This window comes from Podarcis vaucheri (genome assembly GCF_965113315.1).
Source record: "Podarcis vaucheri genome assembly, chromosome: 7".
NCBI classification, from domain to species: Eukaryota; Metazoa; Chordata; class Lepidosauria; order Squamata; family Lacertidae; genus Podarcis; species Podarcis vaucheri.
In genome coordinates this window covers 90,608,507-90,631,657 of record NC_138765.1, presented here as the reverse complement: position 1 = coordinate 90,631,657, position 23,151 = coordinate 90,608,507, and the positions used below count along the sequence as shown (strand labels likewise).

At 44.6% G+C, this 23,151-nt stretch overlaps 2 long non-coding RNA genes across 2 annotated transcripts in view; both read right to left on the bottom strand.

The window, feature by feature from the left end:
- Positions 1-23,151, bottom strand: part of LOC309536499 — a 70,176-nt gene that overhangs the window by 11,655 nt on the left and 35,370 nt on the right. The gene's annotated exons all lie outside the window — the stretch shown is intronic.
- On the bottom strand, positions 22,377-23,131 carry LOC309537538. The gene is made up of 2 exons (XR_014221961.1): positions 22,807-23,131; positions 22,377-22,629 (listed from the first exon to the last, which is right to left on the bottom strand). It is a non-coding gene; the product is annotated as an uncharacterized lncRNA (long non-coding RNA).

The following is a 23,151-nucleotide window of genomic DNA, read 5'->3' as shown; positions in this document are numbered from 1 at the left end:
TATAAAAACAATACTAGCATATGCTGGAAGTGTAAAGAGAAAGAAGGCACGTTCTACCACATGTGGTGGAGATGCAAAAAGCCAAAGGCATTCTGGGAAATGATATATAATGCATTGAAAAAAATGTTTAAGATAACTTTTGTTAAGAAACCAGAAGCCTTTTAAAGAGGTATAATAGAAGAAGAATTACCAAAGGATATGAAAAGACTGTTTATGTATATGATGGCAGCTGCGAGAATGCTTTACGCCCAGGGATGGAAGGAAGAGAAAACACCAACTAAGGAAGAGCAGATTATGAAGGCGATGGAATAGGCTAAAATGGCAAAGATGACTGGAAGAAACAGACACCAAGAGGACAACAAATTTAATACAGAATGGAAAAAATACATAGACTATATTAAAGAATATTGTAAACACTTAAAGAGGTTATTTTTTTTTATAACACTTGTAATTTGCAAAAACCAAAAGACTAAAAAAAAGGATTAAATTAAAGTTAGATAAATGTAATCAAATGCGGTAAATATAAAAAAATGTACATTTTGAAAACCGGGGTGGAGTTTGTTATTTTGCTTCAACTGACGTTTGTAATGTTAAAAAATATGAAAAATAATTTTTAAAAAACCACAAGAGGCTGATGGGAAACCCACAAGCAGGACCTGAGCACAACAGCGCCCCCCCTGTGGTTTCCAACAATTGGCATTCAGAAACATAGTGCCTCTGACATCCGAGCCATCAGAGTGAGTAGCCCCCATAGCCCTCTCCTCCATGAATTGGTCCACTTGGCCCAAAGCCACCCAAGCTGGTGACCATTATGGAACTTTCTTCTGGGGGATAAAGTTCCATAATTAATCTGTGTGCTGTAAGAACAAATGCTTCCTTTTATATGTCCTGAATCTTCCAACGTTCAGACTCATTGGATGTCCAACAGTTTTATTGTTATGAGCGAGAGAGAGAGAGGGAGAAGGTTCTCTCTCTCCACTTTCTCTATGCTCTGCATAAATGCACAGACCTCCCTGATGCTACCGCTGGCCTACCTGTTCTCTAAACTACCCACCCACCCACCTTTCCCCGCAGAGGAGTTTCTCTACCTGCTTAATTGGTTTGGCCGCCCTCTTCCAACTGTACAATATCCTTTGGGAGGTGAGGTGACCAGATCTGTGCACAGTACTCCAAATGCCATCGCATCATACATTTGCCTAACAGCTTCATGATATCAGCAGCTTTATTTCCAGTGCCTTCCCTAATGATCCCTAGCACGGGATTTGCCTGTTTAATAGAATTGTAGCGCACACTCTTTCCCACATAAGCCAACCAGATGCTTATGACAAGCCCACCACAGCAGTGCATGTCCCCTCAGAGCCAGTGTGGTGTCGTGGTTAGAGTGTCAGACTAGGACCTTGGGCCCGTCTCTCTGCCCCTCAGTCCATCCTACCTCTTAGGGTTGTTGTGGGGACTAGATGAAGAAGGGGAGAACCATGCAAATGCAATAAAATAAAATAAATATCTGGATCTCTGCTAAATAGCAACCTTGTGTGCTTCTCAGTCGTAGCTCTTCTCATATAGGATGTCTTGGTATCTTTTTGATGGCAAAGATTTGTTTTTATTTTATTTTCCCAGTATGTTTTTATAGTGTTTTCATTGCTTTTATAAATTTTACCAACTTTACTGCCACCCTGGAATTATGTATTGTTAAGTTTTATTTTACTCTGTTATTGTTTCAAAATTGTACCTTTTGTGCCCTTTATAAATTTATTAAACGAAAAAGCCTGTCAACCTAGCAGAGACTTGTTACCTGCAGCATCTTAGTCTGACGTTTTCTCCAGCTGACCTTAGGCCAGCTGCTTGATAGGTATCTAGGAGTGTTTACTGCAGGAATTTGGAACCAGAGTCACAGGACAGACAAGTTGCCCCAGAAAACCTAGTGATGTGACATACTTTATCCCCTGTGGTCCCACAAATCACCTGTTACACATCTTGCGACCCATAAACAAAGGCATGTAATCTGAAAAGTTGATCTGTGTGATTTTGCGATAGATTTATTGGTTTGAAATGGTGGATGTCTCCTTCTTTTCTGTTCTTTGAATGAGTATCTCTGACCACGTTTCCTCATGATATTGGGGCGGGGGGCATATATAGTGAGCAGCAGTATAGAAACAAGCCCTATGAGGAAAGGCTAAAGAGAAGACAGTGGCAGGGTATGTAATAGCCTTTCCCCAATATTATTTATTTATCCTTTCTTTATTTCATATCTTTATATACAGCCAGTGGCGTAGCGTGGGGGGTGCAGGGGGGCCCGGCCGCACCGGGCGCAACATCTGGGGGTTAGGTTAGGGGGCGCAAATCCACGGGTTAGGGGGCGCAAATTACTTGCCTTGCCCCGGGTGCTGACAACCCACGCTATGCCACTGTATACAGCTTAATACTAAAACAGTCTCTAAGTGGCTTACAAAAATAACAGATACTTTGTCTGTATGTTACATTGTGCATTGTCACTGTGTGGTTACTTATAATAGTGATGGGTGGTGAATGCATGAGTAATTGCATACATACCCTGCATGCACTTGAGTTTGTGCATAGAACAAAGACACTCATAAATGTGGCACCCACCTCCCAGGGATTCTGAACCTGTAGATTAAATGTCTCCCACTTTTGGAAGGCAAGAAGCTCCAGGGAAGGACTGCATTCTGAGGCTCGTGGAGTCTTAATTCCCTCACCGGCCAAGATTTGGGAGACCTCAGTATCCCTTGGCAGAGGAATCAAACCGAAATAAAGTGAATTTGTCAGGTAGGGATTGTGGCTGTGTGCCCAACTCCACCAAATCCTGGTTCAAGAACCAGCAGTGCCAGATTTAGGGTGGTGCGAGTGGTTCCCCTATACAGGGCGCTGAGCCAAGGGGGCGCAAATTTGAGAAGATCCATTTTGGGGTGCCAAATTTTGGGCTCACTTGGCGCATATTACCAAAGATTACCAGAGTCTGACCCTGGAACCAGACCAATCTAGGGGGATCACCCCAGGCTGCCCAGAGTGATCCTAGGCTGCCAGGGGGGTGGGGCATCAGACAAGAAGGAGAGGTGAATGGGAAGAGGTCAGGGTAGGAAGAAGGGTGGGAAGGAATGTCAGTTGGGAAAAAGGAAAGCGAAGCTGCAGGGCCTTGTCTGCTTTGCCAGTGCCTTTGCCCCAAGGAAAGCCCCTGCAAAGCAGAACCCACACGACTGAATCCTCAGCTTACTTCCCAAACTAATACATGGATCATAATTACACTTCGATTTTTGTTCCTCTCGCAAAACCTGAGATTCAGTTCTTGGCTCAAAAACCTACCTAAAATGCATTTTTAGATTTGTTAATCTTTGATAAAAGGTGTTTAGGAGCTGAGATACAACATTTAAACATGTATTTTGTGGTAAAGCACACATTTAAATAGTATTTAAGTATGGATTTTCTAAGAGATTTAGAAAACAGAATCCACAGTTAAATCTGGAAATAGAAAGATTGTAGGAATGGACACATGAAAAATTGACCCAGGCCAACCCTTTGAGAGACCCTCCACCTGATGAGGCCCCCGCCATGTCATTCAATAAAGACACACTCATCCTTTGGGCACTCATGGAAGAAAAGAGGCAGAGATGAAGACATTGACTGATTTATTCAGGTTCTCTATCATGAAGGGAATGGAATAGGTTTGTATAGCTTCAAAACACAGTTGTGATGGGTCCCTTTATAGCTTCAAAATTCAGCTGCGAAGCATCATCATTTCCCCTTGGTTCCAGGTTTGCTAATAAAAGAAGAAGCATTAAGTATGAAACAAGGTTTGTCTTGAATTGCAACAGTCTTTAAAGAAGCTCTAAAATGACACACCAGTTTAGCTATCGCTAACATCTTTCAGTGCAGTCTCTGCCTGCCTACTCATAAGTCCACATTCACATTCGCTTGACTTGTATTTTGATCCTATTGTGTACCAACTAATTATTCTGGGTCCTAGAGCTTTTCATGCTGTTCTGCAGCTGTGCCATAAGTTTCTTGAGAAAATCTGATCTTGCCAGAAAACCTGAAGAGAGATTTGGCCCACTTGATAATGACCGCTCCCCACATTAAATGGGGGGGGCCCTTTGCATGGTCGCACGCAGCCCCTGGACCCTACGCGGCACCATTAGCACAGGCTTGGCTTCGCCTCCCCCAGGTGAGATACCTAGAGGTCTCTACCTACCTCAGTCAGTTGCCGAATTCCGCCTGGGCAGGCGTTGCCAAGGTGATCAGGCTAGGTAGGGGGAGGGACCCCTGCCCACACAATAGAGGGAGGATCTTACCTGGGAATCTTCAGTTGGCTCCAGAGCTTCTCCCACCCTACCCACCCTCAGTTAAGACTTCTTTTGCAGGTTAACCTCTTCTCCACAGGTACGCGGGCGCTGCTACGTCAGGGTCGCTGTTGAAGGGCCGGAAAGGAATTTCCCTGCATTGGCAGGTTTTGCCTTCCCCGTAGCAAAACATCACAACTTTGGCGGTATCAGGCCTTGGGCGGAATCCTTTAGTCTATCTTCTCTGAATGGGGGGGGGTGCAGCGGTGACCCACGCCTCCTTCCTCTTTGCGGCGGCGATACCAGGGTTCCCCGTTAAAGGGGTTATTTGAGGGGAGGCTTTGACCATATGCCTGCGACGGTGCCGTAATGGGGGCAGACTCTCTCTGCTTGAACATATGTTCTCCAGAGCCAGCCCCCCCCCCGGATAACCCTGATGTTCCCCAGATCCCCGCTGGGGACTGGGGAGGGATAAACGCCCAGTGCCTGAGCCAAGGTCTACCCACATCTGAAACATAATAAAGTTGTGGCCAATTTTAATCCCATAGCACGTTGTCTTGAGTCGTTATTCCACATGGGGGCCGCCCAGGGTTTGGGGGACTTTGCCTGTCCACGCAAACTGATTTTGGAAGGGCTTGTGAATAGCTTTCTTTGAAGTTTCTGCAGATCTGCTGGCAGGGGCCGTTTCCTCCCACCTCCTCCCTTTCTTCCCATGCCCCCTCCCTGGCAATAGTTTTTCATTAGAGCTTCCCACCATTGAACTGCACCCCCCCCCCAGTTATTGCCTGTCTGGGACCTGGGATTTCCCCCTCATTTTCCAGATGACCCTGTTCTGCAATAAAACACTCACGTTCTGATCGTATCACATCTTTCTGCATAACTGCAAAACCTTCCCTCTTAAAAAACTGAAAGGCCATTCTAGAGAATGCAGAGGTGATAAGTTGGGAGCAAGGAGGCCAGAAGCCTAGAGTGCCTTTAGAAACCCTCTTAATAACCTATTTGGAGGGGGGAGCAAAGAGTCCTGGAAACTTAGCTTATTCTCTTTACCTTTTAGCAACAGGTAACCCCCACACTGACCCCCAGAGGGTGGAGCAAGGCAGAAAAATCTGACAATGCACAACCCAAGTGTGCACAAAGAAACCTGGTTTCCTGGAGATGGTTCCAGGACAGAAGTAGAAAGTGCACCCGTGGAGCCACCGAGCAAAGCAAGTCAGGATTTTTCAGGCAAATGTGGATTGGCACTAAGTGTATATACTGGGAGTAGCCAACAAGGCTACCATCACCCCTGACTATTAGCTATGCTGGTCAGGACTGGTGAAAGTAGGAGTTGAACGTGGAGTTCAGCAGCTTGCCTTCTCTTGGTGTGTGGGCAGAAGGTAGATCAAGGTCTCCTGGCAGACTGATTCCCCTAGTGATTTGCAGCAGTTCTTCAAATACAGCTGCTTCTGCCTCCCAGTTGCTTACCAACAGCAACAAAAAAGCCAAGGTCCTAAACATGTGGCTGAAATGGAGAAGGCTAACCAGATGTGCACTTCTGTGTGGAAGGGATGTGTGAGCTCTGCTCAGTTCTGGTCCTGAAAAGAAATCCCTCTGCTCACCCTGTCCTTTCCTTCTAACTGCATGTCCTTTGCCCCTGGTTCAGCTTGATAGATCATGGGAGTCAATTCGATAAGCACATCGCTATACAGGATTGCAATCTTAATGTGGTGCCACAACACCAACGAGAGGGGCTACTCACGGTGTCCGGCTCAGTGGCGGGCAGTCCATTAAGGCAAGCTCAGGAGGTCCTCAGCCAGCGCCTGCCTCCTTGCTGACAGCCACTCCAGGGAATGGCACTGCCTGTCAGTCTTCTTTGTCTCAGGGCTTCTCCACACTTACTTTCCATGCACTTCCTAGGCACAGCCCATGCTTTAAAGCAGGGGTTGCCAACCTAAGGCCCATGGGCCACAAGCAGCCCACGGGGGTCGTTTAACCGGCCCTAAGAGCTTTGGATGAAAGAATGTTTTAAATTGTTTTTTACAATGTTTTCTTAAAGCTGCAATTGAGTTTAGATCTTTTTAGAATGTTTTAATCTTTTTTAAAATATTTGCATTGTTTCTCTATTAAATTCTACTTCTGTATGCTGCCAAGGGCTCCTGGGGGAGGAAGGGCAGGATGATGATGATGATGATGATGATGATGATTATAATGCCTTGTATTTCTAACTGTTTCTAAATTTGCACCAATAAATATAAAGTAGCACATGTAAATCTGTGTCCATAACTGATCAAGCCTCTATTCGCTGACAGAGGGAGATTCTCCCCCTGCCAGTGTGGGCAATGGATGAATAGGCCCAGTGCCAATCTTTTACTTTTTCCTACCTATTGTCACAGCATTCTGCTCCGCTTCTGCTGCACTTGCATTTCATGCCTTTAGCTCCATTCCACTCAGACCCCATTCCGTGTTTTGTCCCATCCAAAGGAGAAGTGCATCCATCTGGAGGAATGACTGATCCTAGAGATGGCAGGGAGAACACGGTCAGTTTCATCGGCATCAGTGCCCGCACTTCCAAAATGCAACAAAAAGCAGCTGTTCAAATCAGAAGATAACCTGGGGAAATTATCACCACTTGGCACCACACTCTCATGGTTGCCCAGCCTGTAACAGCACCCACAGCTTATTTCTCCAGTCTGGCTCTTCCCACTGTGGGAGACAGCCTGTTTCTGAGTCCCAGTTGCTCCTGTTCTCCGCTTGTGGGCTTCCTCCTGGGGGAACAGACTAGTTTATCTCCCAAGATTGAGAAGAATAGCACCTGTACATCTTGCCTGAAAGTTCAAATTATACAAATGTTAGAAATGCACTCTCCTCCCACTTTTAAAAAATAAAAATGGGGATCTGGAAATTACGAGGCACCTGTGAGAGAGGGCAGTGGTTCCCCCCACCCCTGCCTGCATGGATGCCCATCACCACAACCAATGGTTTCAAAATACACCTCTGCAGCTGCAGTGGTTGATGAAATGGTTGATGAAATGACAGGTTCTGGTCTGGCTGGTGCCTTTGGGTGCATGTGTGTGCATTCACCAAGTTGTATATTAGGCCAGGGATGGACAAGCTGCGACCTTCCAGGTGTTTTTAGACTCCAATTTGCATTTTAGACTCCACACACCAGCGTGATTAATGGCTGGGGGTGGTGAGAGTGATGGCCCATAGATTCCCCACTCCTGTGGGAAAGAGAAGATACACACCATTGCCCACTCAAATCTTTAATTTTTAGGGAACCTGAAGAGGGGACTGGATACTGAAGGAGGACAACTCTGGCAATCCTGCAAAACACAGTTTGAGAAGGTATGCCCAGAAGGCAAACCAAAGGACCAAAATATGGATGGTAACTGATCAAGTGCATGGATCAGGAAATAAGAATAGTTCCTGGTACATCGTAAGGCTGTGCACACACTCCCCTCTATAGGGAAAACCTATTGCGGAATAATACTGAGGAGATAGGTTTTTTGGTTTATACAAGTCTTCCTGCTTCATTATTGTTGTTGTTGTTTAGTCGTTTAGTCGTGTCCGACTCTTCGTGACCCCATGGACCAGAGCACGCCAGGCACTTCTGTCCTCCACTGCCTCCCGCAGTTTGATCAAACTCATGCTAATAGCTTCAAGAACACCATCCAACCATCTCATTCTCTGTCATCCCCTTCTCCTTGTGCCCTCCATCTTTCCCAACATCAGGGTCTTTTCCAGGGAGTCCTCTCTTCTCATGAGGTGGCCAAAGTATTGGAGCCTCAGCTTCACGATCTGTCCTTCCAGTGAGCACTCAGGGCTGATTTCCTTCAGAATGGAGAGGTTTGATCTTCTTGCAGTCCATGGGACTCTCAAGAGTCTCCTCCAGCACCATAATTCAAAAGCATCAATTCTTCGGCGATCAGCCTTCTTTATGGTCCAGCTCTCACTTCCATACATCACTACTGGGAAAACCATGGCTTTTACTATACGGACCTTTGTTGGCAAGGTGATGTCTCTGCTTTTTAAGATGTTGTCTAGGTTTGCCATCGCCTTTCTCCCAAGGAGCAGGCGTCTTTTAATTTCGTGACTGCTGTCACCATCTGCACTGATCATGGAGCCCAAGAAAGTAAAATCTCTCACTGCCTCCATTTCTTCCCCATCTATTTGCCAGGAGGTGATGGGCCCAGTGGCCATGATCTTCGTTTTTTTGATGTTGAGCTTCAGACCATATATTGCGCTCTCCTCTTTTACCCTCATTAAAAGGTTCTTTAATTCCTCTTCACTTTCTGCCATCAAGGTTGTGTCATCTGCATATCTGAGGTTGTTGATATTTCTTCCGGCAATCTTAATTCCGGCTTGGGATTCATCCAGCCCAGCCTTTCGCATGATGAATTCTGCATATAAGTTAAATAAGCAGGGAGACAATATACAGCCTTGCCGTACTCCTTTCCCAATTTGGAACCAATCAGTTGTTCCATATCCAGTTCTAACTGTAGCTTCTTGTCCCACATAGAGATTTCGCAGGAGACAGATGAGGTGATCAGGCACTTCCATTTCTTTAAGAACTTGCCATTATTGGCCCATCCTAAAAGGTTACACCCTTTAGGACTCTCAGGGGTTGCTTTATTGCCCTGAATGGCTAATGTGCTTCAAGGATAAGTGCTGGCAGGGTGCGGGAGGACCTTTGGATGTCAGTCCAGCCAGCATGCGGCCTCTCAGGGATGTCAATCTTCCTGATAGGGTCTGACCTTTGAGCTTTGACGTAGGCGCTGATCTGTTCCTGCTGTGTACTGGCCAGCTAAAATCTCTCTGTTATCATCCTCTGGTGCTCCTGATAACTGAAGGGGAAAGTATTTTATCTTGCTTATGCTATGTTATTCTGCTAAAAGTATGTGTCACTGTTTTTTATGCTGTGTTCGAGCCTGACACTATAAAGGCAGTGAACTCCTCTCCACTACTGTTGCTGTTGCCACTGAATCCAAAAGAATGCTTGAATTTCCAAAACACCCTTCACCTGATCCAGGACAATCTAGGAATCAACCCTCCCACCCACGAACCAGTCCTGAATCAATTTGGGTGGAGAGTTAATGCTTAGCTGTTGCTTTTAACAAGGTGGTGAAGCTGACCTCTGCAGTCTTCCTTCTGGACATGCTGTCTCCTGACAGCTTTTCATTGCTCTGGAGGCCTGATTCAACCCAGGGCAATTTAGGGCTGTCTCAAGCTGACTCAGCCCAAGCCTGGATCTCCATGAATTTGGCCATCTGGTGCCTTGTCCCAGCAAGTAGGGGTGGGTTGAAGTCTATGGAAATGCTTGCTTGAGTGTGCAGGCCCTGCTCTTTCTTCATGAAAATTGTTCAACATTGCTAGTGCAAATATTTCATAATAAGCACATTTTGTATGCAGTTTTGACTAATGTCCCCATTTTTGCAAGTGATTTCTCCCAATATATTGCATTTGTTTTTATATTTTTGCTAATATGTTCATTTTTACGCACACTTTTACCTAGCATATGCATTTTTGTAAACACTATTTGCTTGGAGAACTGCCTTGCAAAATTCATACAACAACAGATTGCAAAGGAAGACTTTGTTTTGTTTCTCATGTCTTCTAGAAATTGATAATTTGATAGATTCACCTTCAAATGCAAACTGAATGGAATTTCTCTCACATCCCTAATCCTGAGTCAGGATCAATTTATTTTTTTAAAAAAAGCCAACCATGAAATAATCAATTGCACAAATCAGTAGGCTGTTCAATAACTTTACCATCTTTAACTTCTGCTTTATTTATGGTTCGGACACAAGAGCCTTGGCCCTTGCCCAGCCAGGTGATGCATAACATGATCAGGATGAGAGCAACTTTCTGAAAAAGAGGAATGGGAAGGGAGAAGAATTCAGCAAAACAGGCTTTCAGTTGCTTTGAGAGTTTACACTAAGCTTTGACTCCACTAGAACTTTGTGGTTATTTACATTTTAATAAATGAATGAAATATTTACTGCTAAAAGCTATAAGCTGTCACAATTGGTCACAATGCATAGAATACAAATAATTGATTTAAAACTAAACAGCAACAACAGCAAAGCAGAAATTCAAAAATCACACCTGCATAAGTTAAGCACTCCACATCTCACACTCCCCCTTACGATACGTGTCTTGGTGCCTAGTGCTCAACTTACTTGCAGCCAAGGCAAATTTTGCAACCTGTGCAGTAATAAATATGTTATTGCCAGCCAGCAAAATAGAGATTTGATCAAGGGGAAAGAGAGGAAAGGATGTAATGAAGGAATTTTTGTCTATAAAGGGCACAGTAACAAATGGGATGGAATGTCCTCCATGTCTCCCGACTCACAGATGCAGAGTCTTTGGTGCACAAGGGCGTTATTGAATCTCCCCACTAGATATGCAGAGGGCATACACTGAAGACGCAAAGCTGTAAATGCTTTTCTAAGTGGTGCCAGCGTGAGATTAATGAAGTACGGCTCCAGCCCAAAATATGTTTTCTATATTGGATACCAGGATGAGTATGCCATCTGGGAAAGTAAATGAAGGTCCCGCCATTTAGAGTCCAAATGGTTTTTATCTTTGATGAGTTGTTTGACTCTGTTAGAGGCAAGATTTGGTAGGGAGTCCACATTAATCCCATAATAATGGAGAATCTTACTGACTGACTTTGCCCAAGAGCTTCAGGGTGTAAAATGCAATTGCTCTCGGAGGCATTTTTAGGGAGCCTGGTATTACTCATGCTAGCCAGCTTCAGCCAGTATAGGGCTAGCAATACATGCACACTGGTTTGTAAGCAGATTAGCCCTGTTTCAGCTCTTAAAAGGGGGCAGGTGTACCTTTGGGGACAATCAACAGTGATTTCAGGAAAGAGTTCTGCACCACTTCTAAGGGGAGGACATTAATATATCCCCAAATATCTGCACTGTACGCATAATCTTCTTTTGAAATACCTCAACTGTGGGGGCAACTAAACTCCCCCCCCTGAACTCTGGAAAACTGTAATAAAGAGTGAATAGAGTGAGAGGGTTTCAATTAACTGCAAGTAGGTTACGTGACTAATGACTAGGATTCTGATATTGACTGGCAGGAGTCAGAGGGGACAGGGAGCCTTTGAAGCACCCTAATTCTGAAGCCCATTTTAGTCAGAGCAAATAAATTTGCATTGCCACATAAGCCTTTGCAACAGGTGAAAGGTTTGGATCACTGACCTTAGTGAGGCACAAAAGCATTAATCCACTTACCATCTTGACTTTTTGCTGTGTAGACAAAAAGGACTTCTTGCTAAAAAAATGGCTGCTAGAATAAAGGAGTGTTCTGTGGTAATGGGAGCAAGGAATCTATCACATTTATATATGCCCAAGAGGCAAAATCAAAGAGAACGCCTCCTTCTTTTTGAATTAATGTGACCACCCCCGCCAAAAACACACACACAAAAACAAAAAAAACCTCTTCTTCCTGTACAGAAAGGGGAAGAAATGTCATGTTTTAATAAGGACATAACTAATTTACATTTGGTGGGACGTGGGTGGCGCTGTGGGTTAAACCACTGAACCTAGGACTTGCTGATCAGAAGGTTGGCAGTTCGAATCCCTGCGACGGGGTGAGCTCCCGTTGCTCGGTCCCTGCTCCTGCCAACCTAGCAGTGTGAAAGCACATCAAAGTGCAAGTAGATGAATAGGTACTGCTCCGGCGGGAAGGTAAACAGCGTTTCCGTGCGCTGCTCTGGTTCGCCAGAAGCGGCTTAGTCATGCTGGCCACATGACCCGGAAGCTGTACGCTGGCTCCCTCGGCCAAGAAAGTGAGATGAGCACTGCAACCCCAAAGTCAGCCATGAGTGGACCTAATGGTCAGGGGTCCCTTTACCTTTACCTTTACCTTTAATTTACATTTGCAATCTGAAGTGGAAATGTAGCAAGCAGAATTGATTCTTTTAAATTTGGGCTTATTTTATTTTTTCAGTCTAAATGATGTGTACAAAAATTCACATTTTAGGGGAAGTGTACATAATCTCACATATGTTACTGGAAATAAAATACAAGAACACAGTGTTAGGCTAAATTGCCTGGAAAACGTGTATTATGCAAAATTGCAAACCAACTTGTATATTTGCTTGAGTGAACCCTAAAATGGTGGCAGATTTTCATTGGGGCACTAAGAATTGCAGGCTGATTTGGAGATGTGGCAAACCAAACATAAGCTTTGATAAATGAGAAACTGAAATTGACACCATCCATCCCCATCTGTTGTCAACACAATTCCACCTTCAGTGCAGTCTTCCACTTGAGTTTCAGCAGGTGTTCTCTGCTGTAACTTTTAAACTTTTGCTGAACACTCATGCAGACAAATAACATAACTTCTATAATAGTTAGTTGGTGATTTCTGAATTAAATTTGCTGTGTGGCTTTTATTGCAAATATATAACTGTTGAACTGTTGAAAACTGCTTTAATTTTTTATTTTACAAAACTGGAGTATATAAGTATTTGTATATATAGAATAAAATAAAGGTTAACTTAAAAAAATGAAATTCAAAAGATTTCATTAGCTCTCTCTGCACAATTGAGCATCCACAAAGGCGGGGAATCATGCGGAAGATCTGAGATGTGTTCTAGCAAACATGAGTAAAACCCTCCTCTCTTTGATCTTTATCTATGGGCCTTCACAGCCCAGGAAGGTTGAGGACTTTTGCCTTCTACATGGAAGGAGATTTCCTGTTTAGATTGTGTTCCTTGGGGATGCTAATTGCTTAAGCAGCATTCAAGAACCTATAGACTTGTACCTTAATTACCTCTCCCATCAATCTTAATGCCTCATTAATTGGAACAAAACATGCCTAACGTTCTTTTGCTGGAAGTATCTGGCAATGTTCGAGCAATTTTGAAGCCCACTGTAGCCAGACCAAATAAATTTGCACTACCATCAAAACCTTTACAAAAATTCTATGCAAACCACATCACAGGAGACCTTAGTGAAACTAAGTAAGAAATACTGCTCTTAAAGCAGTTCTGTGTGATAATGCCAGTTAACTATCCACCACATTTATATATCCAGAAAAAGTCCGAGAGGCTAATTCAAGGTGCTATGTGAATTACTGGAACACAGGCGGAACACTCTTCTCTTATGTGGATGGGGAAGAAATTTGAGTCGTTTTACATTTTAATGTGAACTTAACTTATTAACCTTTTCAAATGCAACGTGGTGAAAAGGAGTGAGTCATCTAACTTTGTGTTGTAGAAACACAAATTTAGATGACGCACTTCTATGTGCCACATCTACAAAAATAACATACAAAATTGTTACCAAAGATAACATACAAAACTATATTGTACAAGGCAAAACTGATGGGAATGTGTGTATGTGTGTGCGTGTTGTAAACTAATTTAAGTTTTTAAAAATGAAACTGCAGTATGTAACTATTTTTTAAAACTATATAAATTAATTAAAGTTAAAGTTTATTTAAAAAGGATAACAGTCTATGACTTTTTTAAATGTTTTAGCAGAAATGGATGGAATTTGCAAATGGATGGAATTCTAAGGGTATGAAATCTGCCAGATTTCAGACAGCTGTGCTGGGCTGGGCAGGATGGGGCAGGGTGGTTGTGCCAAGTGCCTTTAAAGTTGAATTGTGGGAGGATAAAAAAGGATTCACTTCATATACACACACCATAGTTTTGTACTCTTTTCTGATATGTTGCTTCCATATCATTCCCCAAAGCACTGTAATTGGAGAGTCTTGGTAAAACCATTCCCTGCACCTTGGGTTAAGAACTTAATTTGTTCTGGAGGTCCATTCTTACCCTGAAACTGTCCTTAACCTGAGCTACCACTTTAGCTAATGGGGCCTCCTGCTGCCGCCGCACCACCAGAGCACGATTTCTGTTCTCATCCTGAAGCAAAGTTCTTAACCCGAGTTACTATTGTTGTAAATAAAAATATGCCCTTTTCCCTTATGGGGTATCCAAGAGCCCATATAGAGTCCTTACATAGGTTCCCTATTGGTAGGAGAAAATAACAGAGGCCAACCAGAGAATATTGAGAAGCAAAGCAGCTAGTAAGCTTGATCTTTATTGATCTGTTGCAACAGGGTACTCCCCTCACACGCAGGAGAGGAAGAGGACCCAGAACAATGGCCTGCAAGGCCTTATAAAGACTTTTGAAATTCCCATCCTCTAGATCAAGACCACCCCCAGAAACATACATCACAGAAGGGGTGTAACCTAAGACCACCCCTCAGATACATCCCACCTACATCACAGAAATTTAAATGTTGTTTTTCTCTTGTCCTTGTTTATCTCCTGTCTAGCAGGTTACTTGATTGGATTTTCTGGGGAGCCTGGCCATTCTTTTGTAGTGGTAAAATACTTATTTCCTGGGCCAGGTCACAGGCTCACACCTTATTCAAACACAGATTAAGACAGGATTTGTGAAGGAAGAGACAATGGGGAGGCTTTTCCAGTTTAACCTTGCAGAGAAAGGATTTGGTCAGTTTAGGAATCAAAATGGTTCCAGGTTGGCTTTCCTGTGCTGATCTATGTATGTGCAGTTATGAACATTACTATATATTTAAGACCATAAAATTCCTATCACACTATTTCTGGGTTAGCGGAGTCTGTAACCTGAAGCATCTGTAACCTGAGGTACCACTATAATTAGCTTCTGTTAGCTTGACTGTCATAAAACTTCACCCCATCCTTTTCATCCTCACTCCCTGGCATTTTGTTGTGTGCAAAAAATGGATGTGTACAAAAAATGGAAAAGGGGGGAAACCACCAAAGAGGAATTCAAACAAATAGCCAGCACATGTAGACACCAAGTCAGAAAAGCTAAAGCACAGAATGAACTCAGGCTTGCTAGAGAGGTTAAAAGCAACAAAAAAGGCTTTTATGGGTATGTCCGTAGCAAAAGGAAGAACAAAGAAACAGTGAGTCACTCAGAGGAGAAGATGGTGAAATGCAAACAGGGGACACAGAAAGGGCTGAACTCCTCAATGCCTTCTTTGCCTCAGTCTTCTCCGATAAAGAAAACAATGCCCGACCTGAAGAATTTGGAGCAAATGATTCAGCAGAGGAAACACAGCCCAGAATAACTAAGGAGATAGTACAAGAATACTTGGCTAGTTTAGATGTATTCAAGTCTCCAGGGCCAGATGAACTGCATCCAAGAGTATTAAAAGAACTGGCAGATGTGATCTCAGAACCACTGGCAGTCATCTTTGAGAATTCCTGGAGAACAGGCGAAGTCCCGGCAGACTGGAGGAGGGCAAATGTTGTCCCTATTTTTAAAAAGGGGAAAAGAGAGGACCCAAATAATTATCGCCCAGTCAGTCTGACATCAATACCAGGGAAGATTCTGGAGCAGATCATTAAGCAAACCGTCTGTGAGCACCTAGAAAGGAATGCTGTGATCACCAATAGTCAGCATGGATTTCTGAAAAAATAGTCATGTCAGACTAACCTGATCTCGTTTTTTGACAGAATTACAAGCCTGGTAGATGAAAGGAACACAGTGGATGTAGCCTACCTTGATTTGAGTAAGGCATTTGACAAGGTGCCCCATGATATTCTTGTAAAGAAGCTGGTAAAATGCGGTCTTGACTATGCTACCACTCAGTGGATTTGTAACTGGCTGACTGACCGAACCCAAAGGGTGCTCATCAATGGTTCCTCTTCATCCTGGAGAAGAGTGACTAGTGGGGTGCCACAGGGTTCTGTCTTGGGCCCGGTCTTATTCAACATCTTTATCAACAACTTGGATGATGGACTCAAGGGCACCCTGATCAAATTTGCAGATGACACCAAACTGGGAGGGGTGGCTAACACCCCAGAGGACAGGATCACACTTCAAAACGACCTTGACAGATTAGAGAACTGGGCCAAAACAAACAAGATGAACTTTAACAGGGAGAAATGTAAAGTATTGCACTTGGGCAAAAAAAATGGGAGGCACAAATACAAGATGGGTGACACCTGGCTTGAGAGCAGTACATGTGAAAAGGATCTAGGAGTCTTGGTTGACCACAAACTTGACATGAGCCAACAGTGTGACGCGGCAGCTAAAAAAGCCAATGCAATTCTGGGCTGCATCAATAGGAGTATAGCATCTAGATCAAGGGAAGTAATAGTGTCACTGTATTCTGCTCTGGTCAGACCTCACCTGGAGTACTGTGTCCAGTTCTGGGCACCACAGTTCAAGAAGGACACTGACAAACTGGAACGTGTCCAGAGGAGGGCAACCAAAATGGTCAAAGGCCTGGAAACGATGCCTTATGAGGAACAGCTAAGGGAGCTGGGCATGTTTAGCCTGGAGAAGAGGAGGTTAAGGGGTGATATGATAGCCATGTTCAAATATATAAAAGGATGTCATATAGAGGAGGGAGAAAGGTTGTTTTCTGCTGCTCCAGAGAAGCGGACACGGAGCAATGGATCCAAACTACAAGAAAGAAGACTCCACCTAAACATTAGGAAAAACCTCCTGACAGTAAGAGCTGTTCGACAGTGGAATTTGCTGCCAAGGAGTGTGGTGGAGTCTCCTACTTTGGAGGTCTTTAAGCAGAGGCTTGACAACCATATGTCAGGAGTGCTCTGATGGTGTTTCCTGCTTGGCAGGGGGTTGGACTCGATGGCCCTTGTGGTCTCTTCCAACTCTATGATTCTATGATTCTATGGAGAACATAGGAGGAGAGTGTTGTTTTCATTTGAGAAAACTGCAAATAGGTCTTAAATTTTGGGGAATGTAAACCTTCTGGAATGCAGCACAGTCCGATTCAGAGGGGAACCCCCTTCCCTTTTGGCAGCTTCTGACTCTCCCAATTGGCTCACTTCAATTTGGGAATCTTCCAAAGAGAATGAATACCCCTTGTAAATGGCTTACTCTTTTTTTTGAAGGAGCACACAGGAATTATGACTTTGACTAGACATCAGCCACCTTGAGCAACACAATCTCCAGAAAATTTTCTGGGCAGTATGAGTTAAACATTGGCTAAACATGAGTTAAACAAGAACAAGGAAAATCCCTGGTTCTTGTTCTTCCAGAATATTTGGTAGACCTCTGCACAATGCAGAGATTACAGTGTCATTAGCAAGATGAGAAACTGAAGACCCAGGGACACAATTTTGGTGCCATAAATGTACCACATATAATGAGAAGTGGAATGCTCACCTTACATATGGCAACAGGGCCAAGATTACTAATGAGTAATCCCCGCAGGTGTCACGTAACAAAGGAGTTCCCCTGAATTCGTCAACACTTGTTGATGGAGTAGGATTACAGACTGGTACACACTTAGGACATTTACATAGATTAATTAACTCTTCACATGCTAATTGCTGATACACAGAGGTAGGTATACACATTCCAATATCCATGGATCTCAAAGTCTGACACACAGTCTTTACACATAAACACTAATTAAACCCTTGCATAGCCTCCTTTCTAAGACACATTGAAGCTGTCTTATAACATTTTCCAGTTATAACAAAGAAGTTCTAATTAAATCCTGATATTTACTATACAGTGGTACCTCAGTTTTCGAACTTCTCTGTTAACAGACATTTTGGTTTTTGAATGCCGTAAACCCAGAAATAAATGCTTCAGTTTTCGAACACGCCTCGGAAGTCGAACATGCCACGTGACTTCCGCCGAGTGCAAGATCCCGAGGCCTAGCTGTCGGCTATTGTGTTTTCGGTTTTCAAATGTTTCAGAACTCGAAGGTCTTCTGGAATGGATTACATTCGAAAACCAAGGTACTACTGTACCTAAACATTTAGCACCACAGATCTATTACAGTATTCAAGATGGTTGGTGCTTGTAAAAAAGCCTCACTTGCTCCTAAATCTGCCGCTTGCAAGGGTGGATAGAGTAAGGTTACCAGATTTTTTTCAAAGAATCAAGGGAAACTTTTTTTTAAAAAAGAGAGAAAATATATTTTTAAAAAGTTATTTAAAAATTAAGATATCCATGTTAGCACAAAACTGGAAAATGGAGGTAATACCTACTATAAGTGACTGGCAAGTCAAGATGATAAACTATGCTGAGCTAGCTAAAATAACAGGAAGATTAAGGGATCAGGACAAACAAAAATTTCATGACAACTGGAATAAATATTTGACGTATATAAGAACTAATTGTAGAACTTTGACAACACTGGCGGGACTGGAATAACTCTAACAGCGAACGGCTAATAAGTAAAGGAGAGAAAATATGTGATTCCAGAATTTATTTGATACTTACCAAAGGAGTGGATGGAAGTCTAAGGCTCAGTGGAGCTTAAAACAACTATGTAATATATGTATGATTCATGGACTGGATATGACACATGTAATTTATGTATTATATTTTGTATTTGTTTATATGTATATATAATGATAAACCAATAAAAATTCATTTTGGGGGAAAAATAAAATATTAAGATATCTTCTCTTCTGTGGTCTCCTCTGTCATGCGACCTTACTCTGGAGTGCTAGCTGCCGTGGAGTAGGCTCGGGTCGGACCTGGGCTTGGCCACGTGTCCTTGCCCTTCCGGTGCTCTCCTACCTTTCCTCCTGAGAGGCAGCAGTGGCGCGGCAAGGTCGGGGCTCCTCTCTTTTTTCTCCTTCCTCTTTCTCTCTCTTCCTTCTCCTTCTCTGCTCCTCCTTCTCCCTGCGTCGGCTCCAGGGTTTTCCTGGCACCAGAGCTCCACTGGGCAGTTGGCCACACACTCTTGCACCTGGCTTGATTTGGGTCACAGGGGGGGTGTCAGCGGTCCCCCCACTTGATGTGCCAGGCACCCCCACTTCCCCCTTGGCAGTGGCGGCCGCAGCAGCAGTCTGCCAGCCTGGTAGTGCAGTTGGCTCTGGCTGGCTTCAGGAGCTACTTGCTGCCATGGTGCCCGCCATTTTGCCTCGCTGGAAGTCCCCATATGATGTGTCTTGTGCCGTTGAATTAATCACACAACATTCATTCCCTACTAATAAATCTACAACACTTAAAATATAAATCCAGGGAGATTAAATGAAATCCGGGGACATTCTGGGGACAGATTTTGTCCGGGGACAGATTTGTATATCCGGGGACTGTCCCCGGGAAATGGGGACGTCTGGTAACCATAGCATAGAGCCTTGTGGGCAGAATAGAGGACTGTCCTCAGTAAACTGACCAGCCTACCTAGGCCATTAAGTAACCAGCAATCTCCCTAACATGTGGAAGACGAAATTGAGGCTTAGGAAAATGAGAACCTGAGGGGAAATGAAATGGACAGATGTGCCCTCTGGTGCTGAGCTGCAGACCTTCCCCCCAAAGGAGGTGCTCTATCAGTGAGCGATGGACCCCACCAGGACCCCTCCCATGTACCTGCATGGCATGCGTGAGCAACCTCAGACAGTGTGTGTCTTGTACATGTCATTGCACTGTATCTCAGCCGCTTCTTATTTCTGAAACTTCTGCTTTTCCGAGAGGATGAGAAATCACCTGTTATGATCTTGCAAATTCTTATTACAGTGATACCTCGGGTTGAAGTAGTTTTGGGTTGAGCATTTTCGGGTTGCGCTCCGCAGTGACCCGGAAGTAACAGAATAGGTTACTTCCGGGTTGTGCTACTCGCGCATGCACAGATGCTCAAAATGACGTCATGTGCGGAAGCGGTGAATCACGACCCGCGCACGCGCAGACGCGGGTTGCATTCTGCTCTGGATGCGAACGGGGCTCTGGAACGGATCCCGTTCGCATCCAGAGGTACCACTGTATTTGAAGCCTTCAGAAGCTTAAGTGACAATGGTGATGCCATAATACGAAACTGATTTCCATTCTCAGGAAACTGGCCATCACCCCTGCTGAGACTATTCCAGGGGTCTGCAACCTTTAAGACAAAAAGAGCCACTTGGACCCGTTTCCGAAGGAAAAAAAACTGGGAGCCACAAACATGCGTGCCGCTGCTCTCCGATCTGACAGCGGGCGGGAAGGTGACGTCGGGACGGTGCGTGACTAACGCGTGCACCGCCCCCATGTGACGTCATAGCCAGTACAGCGCCCGCCACAGTGGGGAGTGTCGGGGCGCACAATGCGCCTCCTCCCCTCGCTAGTATCCGCCCCGGAGCCGCGGCAAAGGTGTAAAAGAGCCACATGTGGCTCTGGAGCCGCGGGTTGCTGACCCCTGGACTATTCTATGCATGCAGGAATGGCTTCTCTCTCTCTCTCTTTCAGGTAAGTGAAGGGGTTGAGAGAAGGGCACCATCAGTTGGCAGCGGAGGCCTCTGTAGGCATCTTCTTTATTGGCCTCTGCATCCACTAATAAGAATGATATCACAGGAATCTCAACTAAAGCACCCAAGACAGATGGCCATCCAACCTCTGCCCTTCATTTGGCTTTTCCTCCTTTTATAAATGTAGATTCCTTGCTGCCATTACCATAGAACACTCCTTTTCTTTAGGAGCCATTTCTCACCATGAAGACTTTCCATCTGCACAGCAAAACTAGAAAGTCAACTAATGCTTTTGTGTTTCAGGAAGGCCAGATATCCAAATCTTTAATCTGTTCTCTATGGAAATGCTGTGAAGATTGTTGTGACGATGCAACTATATTTGGTCTTGCCAAAATGGGCTTCAGAAACATTCCCTGTCCTCTCTGACTCCCAGTCCATCCGTTCTAGTCAAGGATCTGGCACCAACACCCCTCCTTGAAAAGCCAGATTTTAGAAAGGGGGTTGTGCAAATTCACTTTGTTTGGCAACACTTTCCTCAGGGTAGAATTCCTGTTGTCCCAGGGCAGTGTTTGGAAGGCTACCAAAAAAAAACAGATTATCGTCTTTCATGATCCTAATCCCAGTTTTAAACACTGCCTCTCAGTTTTGTTCACTACAGTGTGGAGCCAGTGTGGTGTAGTGGTTAAGAGCGGTAGTCACGTAATCTGGGAAACCGGGTTCGTGTCTCCGCTCCTCCACATGCAGCTGCTGGGTGACCTTGGGCCAGTCACACTTCTGTGAAGTCTCTCAGCCCCACTCACCTCACAGAGTGTTTGTTGTGGGGGAGGAAGGGAAAGGAGAATGTTAGCCGCTTTGAGACTCCTGAAGGGGAGTGAAAGGCGGGATATCAAATCCAAACTCTTCTTCTTCTTCTTCTTCTTCTTCTTCTTCTTCTTCTTCTTCTTCTTCTTCTTCTACAGCTCTACAACATTTGCAGATGCGTTTGCATTTACAATGCATTTCCTGTCTAACCAGGAAGGCAAGCAGTGGAGGATTCTCCACTACAGGGGTCAGCAACCTAAGGCCCATGGGCCAGAGGCGGCCCACAGAGGTCGTTTGACCAGCCCCCGAGCCGTCCCCAAACTGAGTCGCTTGCTTGCACGCTGCACTAAACTGGCACAGCGCGATGCAGGGACTCACTTCCGCAGTGCTGAAAATTGCGGGCACACGTGCTCACACACACAAAATCCAGCCCATGGAGGGATCTCTGTGGGACCAATCCGGCCCAGGCAAGATAAATCTTGCTGCCCCCTGCTAAACTACATCTACAGCAGAAGGAGAGAGGGAGAGAGAGAAAGAGAAAGAGAGAGAAGGAGGTGTATATATATTATTCCCTTTTCACTGCACCAGTTCCTTGGTTCATCCAGTCTGGATTGGGCTCCTGCCCAGGAAATGGACACAACTTGTATGCAGTTGATCCATCACCTGACCTGCCCCATTTTGCAGCAGCTGTTGCCAGGGGTTGCATGCACTCTTCCACACTTTTGGCAGATTGGCACCTCTTTGAAGGTGCCCCCTCCCCTGCTGGCACAGCCCAGGGGATCCCAGTGAAGGGGAGGAGCAGCTGCACTGAATCCTAACCCCTGAAAGCACTGGGTTGGGTATTAGGATGGGGAGGGGAGGATTGCTCTGCCCTTCATATGCCACTATTTCTAACTGCTTCTTCATCCTGAAGCATGCAATCTGGATATTTTGAAAGACAAGGATATGGATTAATGGATAAATGTAATGAATTAAAATCCACAAATTATTGTGTGCAACTAAAATATGTTTGGTGTGACTCTTGATTATTCATGGAATAAACAGCATGGAAAATAGCTGCAGTGATGAAACTATCAAATGACAGTAACATTTTAAAGAAAAGATATCAATGGAGAGCAGTGTGAAGATTAGCTTTTATTCGTTCACTATAGAAATGAGAAACATAACAGCATCCAGACAGTCCCTTTATTTTCTTTGCTTCTTTTCCAATGTCCTACTGTATAGCTCTGTGAGGGGGGGGGTACAGTTCCCAGGATTCTTGGGGGGGGGCAGCTGTGTGCATTGAATGTGCTTTAACTATAGGGTGGGGATTTGCTTTCATTCTCCTGCTACAGCTGAAACAACAGAGCAAGTTTGGCTTTTACCTGACTTCCCCTCCTCCCAGTGGCGTAGCGTGGGTTGTCAGCACCCGGGGCAAGGCAAGTAATTTGCGCCCCCTAACCCGTGGATTTGCGCCCCCTAACCTGTGGATTTGCGCCCCCTAACCCTAACCCCCAGATGTTGCGCCCGGTGCGGCCGCCCCCCCCTGCACCCCCCACGCTATGCCACTGCCTCCTCCATATTTATTGCTAACTACAACACAGATTGGAGGTTGTGAAGGCTGCCTTGAATTACAAATCAAGTTGTTTTATTCCGGTAGCAAAGAAACAGGAGGGCATCGGGCATGAGGGTAGGCCACAGAGGAATGTGCTCTTCTGCACAGAGAGCTGTGAAACCAGGTCCAACTCTCTTCACTTCCACCACAAGGAACAGAGGGGACTTACTTCAAAGTAAACATGCAAAGGAACTTGCTGTAGGTATCCTAACATGTCCCTGCCAGTTTTTCCTAGTCAGACTACTGTAGTTGAAAATGTTTCCAAGATGTTCTTCTGTGATAAAGTCTCCGCTCCTCCACAT